The 9,282-nt window shown below is 34.3% G+C and overlaps 1 non-coding gene across 1 annotated transcript; it reads right to left on the bottom strand.

Annotated features, from left to right (window-relative positions):
• Nucleotides 1–7,292: 7,292 nt before the first annotated feature.
• On the bottom strand, nt 7,293–7,399 carry LOC146906290 (small nucleolar RNA R71). Its single transcript, XR_015020868.1, has one exon. It is a non-coding gene; the product is annotated as a small nucleolar RNA R71 (small nucleolar RNA).
• Between the last annotated feature and the right edge of the window lie 1,883 nt (nt 7,400–9,282).

Consider the following 9,282-nt stretch of genomic DNA (forward strand, 5'->3'; position numbering starts at 1 on the left):
GACTTGAAATGCAAGAAAACATGGACAAATACACAGTTGAAAAGATTTGTAAAGCTAAGTTGAGAGATAAAGCAGAGTAAAATGTCAGTGTAAACAATAGCAAATTGGCAATTCTTCAAGAATAATAGACATATATCAAAGATGAAAGAAAATTTTGAACAAGTATTTTTAGGTCCAAAATTAGGGTATAACAATATACATGCCGTGATCAAATATATCCTCATATGAAAATATTCCAAGTCCGTCAAGTGGACAATAGCAACAACATAGCAACAGAATCCAAAACAACAAATAGACACTAAGCCTAATCAGAGCCTAGATACTACGACACTGACACGACAACGGAGAAAGCTCCCGTGGTCCAAACATCCAACAAGCAAACTCACCAAGCGTCTAGTCCTGCACAACGCCTACCCATCCATATAGACAGGTAGGCGGTCGAAACCACTGGGGGTAAGTATTACATTAATAATAATCCATACGAAAACATAGCATTCAAGGATTCATACATATCACACATACATAACCATCCCTCCTAGAATACTAGCATCACATGATTAATATCCCTCATTACTTGCACCTCAAGCTATCATAGCATATCAGACATATTCATTCTCTAATCAAGACATTGACACAATCTCATCATTTATCAATAACAATCAATGAAAGGATTACTCACCTCATTCTTCACTTAGCATACTTAACTCAACAAGTACAGTTCATCATTTCAAAGTTATAAGCAAGTAAATCATCATCAACAAAGAGATCTCCACATCATATATATATACATATACAATTCTCATCTCATCATTATCATCAAATTAATTATCATCAAGTAGATTCACCAAGTGTATAAGCACAAACAAGTAAGACATGCAATTAGAACATAGTTCAATTATTTACAACCATCAACAAGGTCCACCAATTTACATATACACCAATCCACCTAGATCACAACATTAACCAAATTTCACCAATACACAAATTCATCAAGTCACATATTCAATTATGTCACAACTCATCAACCATTAAATTCCAAATGTCACGAGTATGTATTCATCAAACACACTTATCATCAACAATAACCACTCACATGCACCAACAAGATAACATTTCAATATGCAATGCGCCTAACTCGACACATATATGCATGTGGTACCAGATCAACAACAACAGATGCCACCAAAACATCTATGTAAGAGTACACCTCCTCTTACATGTAAGAGTACACCTCCTCTTACAACAACTATGTAAAAGTACGCCTCCTTTTACATTTCAACATATGACTCAACATGATCATGATGCATGGACATACAACAACGACCCGATAATGCACAACTTCAACATAACAACGACAATGTAAAAGTACACCTCCAATTACATTGACTACCTCAACAACAACTGCATTATCAAGTATACGTGTCCACACTTTCAACAATCACAATCAAATAAGAGTCATCAACATACATCAACATCATCAACATAATCATCATCATATTCATCAACAACCAACAACATCATCCTCATCTTAATTATCAACATACATCAACATCGATTTACAATTCATTTCCATTTACATCACATAAACCAAGTAAAATGGAATAACACAACAATTTATGACAAACATCATTCTCAACCTTCCACAATCATTCAAACACAATTATTTAATCATATGTGACCATTCACAAAAGATTCATAAGACTTTAGTTCAAAAGAGTCATTTTCTACCAAGTCTGTCTCCAAAAGTCACCATTTAAAAATAATAGAAGTTATGAACCAAAACCAACTCTACAAACTCAATTGCCTATGCCATGTATTCTCACAAGTCACTTATAGGTGCAGTAGAGGATACATAAGCATTTCATCGGCTAAATACGATGAATTCAAGAAAAACTCAAAGTTCGTCTCACTTTTCCACTCTTTACAAAATTTTCCATTTTCAAAGCAAAACAAGTTAGATCCATCACCTCATAGATTAGATAGTATTAAACACCTTAATTGAACTCATAAAACCCAAGTTTGAAGTTTGGAAACAATCCATAAGGTTTGGGTCGACTTAGAAATAGTTATACGGATTTTTCGTAAAATTTTCTCTAAGACCTCCTTGGAGTATTTTTCTCATAACTCAAAAACCAAAAATCATTTTCAAGTAAAACCAAAGCCATTGGAAAGCTAACAAAATTATCTACAACTTTCATGTTTACACCAAAGACCAGATCAAAATAGAAACGAGGGAAAAAGACGCAAGAACGCGAAACAGAAAAGTTGTTTCTGAGCAATTTCGCTATTAGCGTAGTTTGAGCTATTAGCGTAATAACTCCAGACAGTTTCGCTATTAGCGCAGTTCTAGCGAATTTATTCAGTAGTTACGGGTTTTTACACCATTTTTGCCCAAAATCCCAATTTTCAAACCCCCAACTCCCAAATCAACTTCCAGAAAGTGTTTATGGGTCAAAACAGGTTCAATACACTTAAACAAACATGATTCAAGTGTTAAAAACAACAACATAGCTCATTTCATCAAATTCACAAAATTCTTTCAAAACACCAACATAACCACAAATCTCCTCATAAATCCATAAACAATGATTCCAGTTACACCAATTCGATTCCAACAGCTCAACAATCATCAACAACAACTAATGAACACAAATTCATGCACAATTCAACATCACAACCTCATTTTTCATCAAAATTGCTCAAGAACACAATATACCCACAAATGCACATTTCAACATGCTAATTCACATAATAACATGCAATTATCATACAAATCATGTTCTCAATCATAACAACAACAATCATGCACGAATTTAGAGCAATTAGATTCAATTTATCAATTTCATAAAAATGGGTACAAATGAAAAATGATGAAATTATGATCAAAAACTAACCCCCCTTACCTCTAACACCAAGAATCTTTAATTCAAGCCTCAATTTAGCTCCTAGATGATGAATCCCCTCCTCTAGCTCTAGCCCTTGATCTTGTTCTACTTTCAAGCTTCTATCTCTTCTCTTCCCAAATGAAATGAAATGTGAAATGTTGTGAAACTTAATTTTCACCAACAACTAGAGTTTATATATGTGCTCTATTCAATTGGGCTTATCTCTCAAACCTTAATGGGCCTAACCCATTTCTATTCTAACACCCAAAATGTCACTACTCACTTAATGGTAAATTACAACACTAACGGTCACTTACCGGTAAATAAAATGATTACTACACTCTCTCTAGTAACTTGGTAAAATAATACTCTTACTAAGCACTAAAATAATTCTCATCCAAAATTACAAAATTACCCCTACTCTCAAAATGACCAAAATGCCCCTAAGTCCAAAATGACTAAAATACCCTTATACACCGAATTCTACAATTCCCAACCAAAAATACACACAGATGCAAATAATCACATAATAGCACACACAACACACATAAATAAATAATAAAATAAATCTAGCGAAAATCGGGCTGTTACAGTTAAACCTTGAGTTGTGGTTTCTTCTTGTTGGATAAGCACTTGTTTGATGACTTTGCTTTTAGTCGGTGTGTTTCCGGCATCTCTTCTTGTCATTTATTTTGTTCAAAGTACTTTTGTATTTCTCATCCCAAGTTGGAAGTGTTGTGAACACCTTCCAACTTGCGGGGGACTATTAGAGATATAGTTTAGCTTCAAGTAGTACTAGTCCTAAAAGTAGTATATATAGTTGTAACCACCCCATTAGTGGGCTAATTCAATCATTTTGTAATATCACTCTTTAATATCAATACAAGTTTCATCCCTACGGGGACGGGGAAGGGGAAGGGGCGGGAATACCCAAACCCAATGGGGATGGGAATGGGATTCAATTTTTCATCCCTACTGGATATGGGTAGGGTAATGAGTAAGTATATCGGAGTAGGGGGTGGGGATGGGGAAGGCAAAACCCGTCTCCACCCCGCCCCATTGTCATGCCTAAGTGCAAATGCACGATTGGTATGAAAATTCTGAAGCTAATATATCAAGCTTTTGCATTGCCGTGGTTTTCAACATGATTTTGTCCAAATCCAACACCATTCCAAACATATGCTTAGACATCCAACTTCATACCTATTAAACATGATTTAGAAATTCGTGTAAGTTATGTTTCTGTACTTTATTTCTCAACTCTCCATTGCAAAAGAAACCCTTGTTTTAAATATGTATATATATGTTCATTTGTTAGCCTTTCAATGTTAAATATGTTTTGGTTTTTGTGTAATGCCTTTTTTTATTCATTTGGTCGAGGAGTTCAATTTGCTTAGATGAGTAATAGAATTTTTCTTACTGATTTGGTATGACATTCTTCTAAATTTATTTATTCTATTCATTTGTTGTTTTTGTCATTTTTTTATTTTAGTTTTTATTCTAGTACATAATGTTTTTCAGCTTAAGTGTTATGTTTTAGTTCTTAAAGCATTTTATCAAGAATATCATTATAGAGCACATGAAGTTTTATGGCTAGAGGATTATAATGGACATCGACCTACAACACGTTTAAGGATTGAAACTCCTAATAGCGGAAACATGTTATTTTGAGTAACAAAATACAAAAATGATTAGGGAAATATATGGTCACGCCAGAGTAGTGCATTGATTTCTTTTAGTCGCTTCAGAATTCATAATTCCATGAACAATGAGGTAGATGCAGAGAACTATGGTGTAGATAGGATGAACAATTGATAAATTGTTGAGAGCAATGGAGAGACACCTGAGAACAATAATGAAAACAAATAAGAGACAATCCAAATAGAGGATTCTATTCATGCATATCCATGAACCGATGATGATGAATCATATTGATAGACATATAGTAGAGGTATTAATATGTAACAACTCAGTAATTCAACACAGATGAAGAATTGAAGTACTAAAGTTTTATTCAACAATTTGTTAGAATGATAAAGGAAAGGTAAAGAAGGATAACAATGTTATAGCCTAAGTACAAGACTAATAGCATCCAGAAGAGCATAAAGCTCACTGAGAGAAGAGAGTGATATATTCCAATCATTTTCTAGACACATTTCTTGCAAATCCTTTCTTCCTTTTATAGGGTTCAAATAATACTTTCTCTTAGATTTATTCCCTTAATTGTTGGATCAATTGACACATGTTCATTGTCATTAACCACTTTGTTGATTCCACTTTGATGACTTAGCTTTTCTTCTATTGATATCATAACATTACCACCCCCATTAAAAAATCAACCTTGTCCTCAAGGTTGAAGTTACGACAATGATGTTTGGTGATAGGAGCAACCTTCCAAGTGAAATCCAAATTGAATGAACATATCAAATGAGCAATATAGTATCCACCCGGATCCCGTTGTTGAAATTTTAAGGAACCTTTAAATGGATGGAACAACCAGTGTCACCCGGATCCCAATTCTTGATGTGCTTGATCCATGATGCTAGCTTATAACACAAAACACTATTCCCTTTGCTCATGAGTAATGTAACAGCACCAGATGTGTTACCATAAACTAATCCAACGTAAGAAACAAAAGTAACCTGATGAGTCAATAATTAGTTATTTTAATATAATATTTAAGTCCGTTTTATTTATATTTGAGTTTATTTTATTTAAGTTTATTTCCTTTTTAGAACTCTTTTACTACAATTGCAAGTTATTATATTTCATGAACAAATATTCTAAAGATTGAGTCTTGGAGCAAAAGAAAGGAGAATTGGAGCTGATTTGTGCCAAAAATATAAAAGATCTTATACAAAAATATCTGGTGCAAGGATTGAGACAAAAATATGAATATCTCATACAAAAATATCCTGTGCAAAGAATTTGAAGATCTTGTACAAATATATACAAGAGGCGCGCCCCACTTTAGTCCTTTTGCTGCTTTTGCTTTCCGGACAAGCTACCTATTAGTTTATTTCTGACCTAAAAGCCCTTGGTTTCTTGTGGAACATTCTAGTGATGTATTGCTTAGGTTTTAAGTCGTTATAGACTATAAATAGAGTAGCTAGCTATCACAACAATTCATCTTTTGTTCTTGGAATAAAAGTTCACCTTTATTTTATTGTTATTTACTTTTATGTTCTTCTTCTCTTCTATGTCTACAATGAGCGTGAGTGAGTAGACTCTTCGTGCCTTGGGATTGTTGGATAAGTCTAATGACATAATGTTAATCAAACCAAGCTTTAAACCTTAATTTTATGTATCCCTAATTTCTAATCTAAATTCACCGTTTTAACATGAATTAACCATTATCAAACCGTAGAAGCGAAAGTGGAGAGTATGATAATTGTTAATTCATCATCTCAAATATCAATTCATAAAACGAAAGTGGAGTTTTGATATTCGAACAAGTGAATTTAGACAAGGATTGCAAAACATGAAAATAGTCTAGCAAACCTTGAGACACATAAAGTTTCGAGCTTCAAGGATTCCAAAGGCAATCAACCATGAAAATAGGCGTGGTTGCTAGAGGAACACACTCACTGAGACCGAAAGGAGATGTGATAGGCCAAAGAGAAACTTGTCTTTAGAAATTAGGTCTAACATAAAGTTATAAGTTTAAAGGTTTGGTTTGTGAAGGGTTTGTCACCATGACGGACCAATAATCTCAAGGCACCTTTTATTATTATCGTTATTTCTCTTTTAAAGCAAAATCCAAAACTTTTCAACTAAAACTCTTTTCTAATCATTGTTGAAAGTTAATTGAATTCATAACTCCCTGTCGGAACGATACTTTTTTATTACTACATCGGTAAACCGTGCACTTGCGGTTTTATCCCATCAAGCTTTTGGCGCCGTTGCCGGGGAGTTATTGCAATTTGATTAATTTTTTTTAACGATTAGACTGAAAAAAATTACTTTATTTTATTTTTTCTTTCTTTCTTTTTCTATTTCTTTCTTTTGCCTTTAACTTCTTGAGAAGCATGAAATAATAATGATATGGCTAAGGAACACACTCTTAAGGACTATGCAATCCCATCTTCAGATGAGTCATACGTTGTTATTGTGTACCCAATAGTTGAGGACAATTTTGAAATAAAATCTGCACTTATTTACTTAGTGCAGCAAAATCAATTTTTAGGATCACCCACTGAGGATCCGAATTTTCATATTTCAATTTTTTTAAGACTCAGTGGAACCTTGAAGGCAAACCAAGAGGCTGTAAGGTTGCACCTCTTTCCTTTTTCCTTAGGGGATAGAGCTAGTGCTTGGTTTTATTCATTGGAAATTGGTTCTATCACTTCATGGCACCAAATGAGGCAAGTTTTTCTTGCCCGATTCTTTCCACATTCTAAAACTACTCAATTAAGGAATCAAATCACACAATTCACTCAAAAAGATGGAGAATCTCTTTACGATGTGTGGGAGCGTTTCAAAGAAATGCTTAGGCTTTGCCCCCATCATGGTTTAGAGAAGTGGCTTATTATTCACACTTTTTATAATGGTCTTTTGTATACCACAAAAATTTATGTTGATGCAGCTGCAGGTGGAGCTTTGATGAATAAAACTTACACAGCAGCATATGCTTTGATCGAGGACATGGCACAAAACCACTATCAGTGGACAAGTGAGAGAGTCATCACTACTTCTTTACGCTCTAAAAAAGAGGCAGGTATGTATGAAATTTCTTTCTTTGATCATCTAGCTGCTAAGGTTGATGCACTTACACAAAAATTTGATAAAATAAATACCAAGTGTTGTCACACCTGCTCCTGTTTCACCACCATGGGAAGTTTGTGGAATACTTGGCCATACTAGCGTTGAATGCCAACTAGGTAGTGCTGTTGAAAGTCCCGAGCAATTGAACTATGATCAATATAATCAAGGGATGAGGTCAAACCAAAAATTTTATAACAAAACTCCTCAAAATCCCTTTGGACAACAAACAGCACCACCAGGTTATGCAAACAACCAAAGAGTCCCTCAGAAATCCAGCTTGGAAATTTTACTAGAAAAATATGTTATGGATCAACCCAAACAATTTCAAGAACTTAAAAATCAAACTGGATTTTTGAATGACTCTCTTGTCAAGCTAACATCAAAAGTGGACTCCATTGCTACTCACACTAAAATGTTAGAAACTCAAATCTCTCAAGTAGCCCAACAAGTAGCTATTTCCTCTCAAACCCCCGGAGTCTTTCCGAGTCAAACTGAAACCAACCCCAAATGCCATATAAGTGCTATTACTCTTAGGGATGGTAAACAATTAAAGGACCCCGTTGAGAACAATGAGGGAGAGATAGGGAGTGATGAGCCTCAAAGTGAGAAAGCCATATGAGAGAATGAAAAGCCATTTGTTTCACCACCTCATGAGCCTAAAATTCCATCAACACAAGGTTTGGTTAAATCCAAGTTAGATGATCAGTTTAGGAATTTTATTGAAATCCTTCCAAACAAATTGTCATCTAAACTTAAGAATCCAAAAAGTTTTTACATACCTTGTGTCATAGGATCTGAAACCATTGAGAAAGTCATGTGTGATTTGGGAGAGAATGTTAGTTTGATGCCCTTGTCCTTTTGTGAAAGGTTAGGTATATGATAGAGAAACCTTCTAATCGTCAAGCTAATGACTTTAAACGAGTGCTTCGTGGGAGGCAACCCACGAATTTAATTTCTTTATTTTTGTGTGTTTTAATTTGTTGTGTAGGTACTTGTCCAAGATGATGCGAAGGAAAAAGAAAATTGAAAAAAAAAATAATTTGTGTCTAAGACCAGAGACTAGGCACGGCCCGTGCCTATGGTGGCACGGCCGTGCCTATGAATTTTTTTTTTTTGGGAAGAAGATTGTTGGCTCAGATGATGATGCAGGGAGGAAGAAATCAACCGTCATGAACCATGACATCAAATTCAAAGATACCGAATAAAGGAATAGGTATAAAACTCTTGTCTCTAGACCTATATCTGCTTGCAGGTACCCTGATAGTAATACTATGATTACACTAGGTATTAGAGATACTATGGTTAGATTGTTGAACACATTGACTTGCACCATATGGAGTAGGAAAGAGGTAGGGATGATAAGGACTGTTGAGTCAATAATTAGTTATTTTAATATAATATTTAAGTCCGTTTTAATTATATTTGAGTTTATTTTATTTAAGATTATTTCCTTTTTAGAACTCTTTTACTACAATTGCAAGTTATTATATTTTAGGAACAAATATTCTAAAGAGTGAGTCTTGGACCAAAAGAAAGGAGAAATGGAGCTGATTCGTGCCAAAGATATAAAAGATCTTATACAAAAATATCTGGTGCAATGATTGAGGACAAAAATATGAATATCTCTTAAAAA

Source organism: Medicago sativa, chromosome 7, assembly GCF_051527215.1.
Source record: "Medicago sativa cultivar Bolivia chromosome 7, Bolivia_mono, whole genome shotgun sequence".
Classification (NCBI taxonomy): domain Eukaryota; kingdom Viridiplantae; phylum Streptophyta; class Magnoliopsida; order Fabales; family Fabaceae; genus Medicago; species Medicago sativa.